This window comes from Aplysia californica, unplaced genomic scaffold (genome assembly GCF_000002075.1).
Source record: "Aplysia californica isolate F4 #8 unplaced genomic scaffold, AplCal3.0 scaffold00127, whole genome shotgun sequence".
Classification (NCBI taxonomy): domain Eukaryota; kingdom Metazoa; phylum Mollusca; class Gastropoda; order Aplysiida; family Aplysiidae; genus Aplysia; species Aplysia californica.
The window spans coordinates 1,399,691-1,401,008 of NW_004797397.1; the positions used below are offsets into that span (position 1 = coordinate 1,399,691).

At 39.6% G+C, this 1,318-nt stretch overlaps 1 protein-coding gene across 1 annotated transcript in view; it reads right to left on the reverse strand.

The window, feature by feature from the left end:
* Positions 1–1,318, reverse strand: part of LOC100533316 (glutamate receptor subunit protein GluR7) — a gene marked incomplete at its 5' end in the record, with an annotated part of 26,137 nt that overhangs the window by 23,855 nt on the left and 964 nt on the right.

A 1,318-nucleotide genomic window follows, 5' to 3' on the forward strand; every position in this document is an offset into this window, starting at 1 on the left:
TGTATGTATGTATGTATGTATGTATGTATGTATGTATGTATGTATGTATGTATGTGTATGTGTATGTGTGTTATTTCTTACACAGGGAAACTGAGAAAAATGATAGGGTTAGTATACATTATATCCCTTCTGTTTTCCATTTCTTCTTTTTCCTTTTCTTTTCCTGCTCCCCGGCCCCTTCATTCCCTCATCTATTTCTTGCACATCTTCCCTTTCCTCCTCTTCCTCCTCCTCCTCCTCCTTCTCCTCCGCCTCATACTCTCCATCCCTGTCTTCCACCTGTTCGTCTTCTAATCACCCTCTTGTTCTATTTCACCTATTAGCAAACACAAGCACAACAACCTCCTCCTCCTCCTTCGCTTCCTCTTCTCCCTTCTCCTCCTCCTCCTCCTCCATTACGAAGTTCTATCTGCTCAGTGCCTAGTTTTGAGAAATGTTTCGTAAAAGATTTTGAGTTTCACAAAATACCAACATTTTTCGAATGAAATTCTTTGAATATCTTGAAAACGACTGTGGATAATCTTGCAATTTAGATAAAGCAGACATAATATTTGGTTTCTGACCTCATGGTCTTAGTAATTGAAAATGGCCAAAAATATCAGATAGATCGTCTGAATGAGCCACTTTTAGATGCACTGTTTTTGGGGCATAATTTAATTATTTTATTTAAACACATTTTTCAGTTGTTTTCTTTTATTTGTAACTCTAAAAGACATTCAGCAACATGTTTACTCTGAAATGTGCAAACTCATGCCTCAGCTTTGTGCATGATGGTTCAAAGTATGCCAATACATTGCCTTCGCTCAGCTTCTGATCGGATATTATTGTGGGTGGTTGGCGGGTGCTCTGAAGTGGTTTCCTTTTTTCCCTATCAAACGTATATCGTCATTATCACCCACTCCTTTTTGTGTTTGTAACTCTCTTGTAATCACTCTAATCTTCGGCACTGATATGCCCTTATTGTGTTGTAAGTATCTTAAAACACTTACTAAGACTAAAGGGGCGTTAAACCTATACAATTTCACCATTTTTTTTAAAGACTGAAGGATATTGTTATTTCTCTGCGTCCGCTTCGTTCTTAAAGAGTTAATGCTAGGTCCTGAGAGAGACCCAATGAACCCCAGGGCCACCGACATCCTCTTCCATCATACATTCCCTCCTCGCCCACGCCTGTTGTAACCAGCTGTGACATTAACATTGATGAACCCTTAATTAACGGGCGAAATGTATACTTTCTTGCAGTTTCAGATTCTGGAGTATTGAAAAACTAATAATTAGACGCGCGCGCGCGCGCGCACACACACATACACACACACAC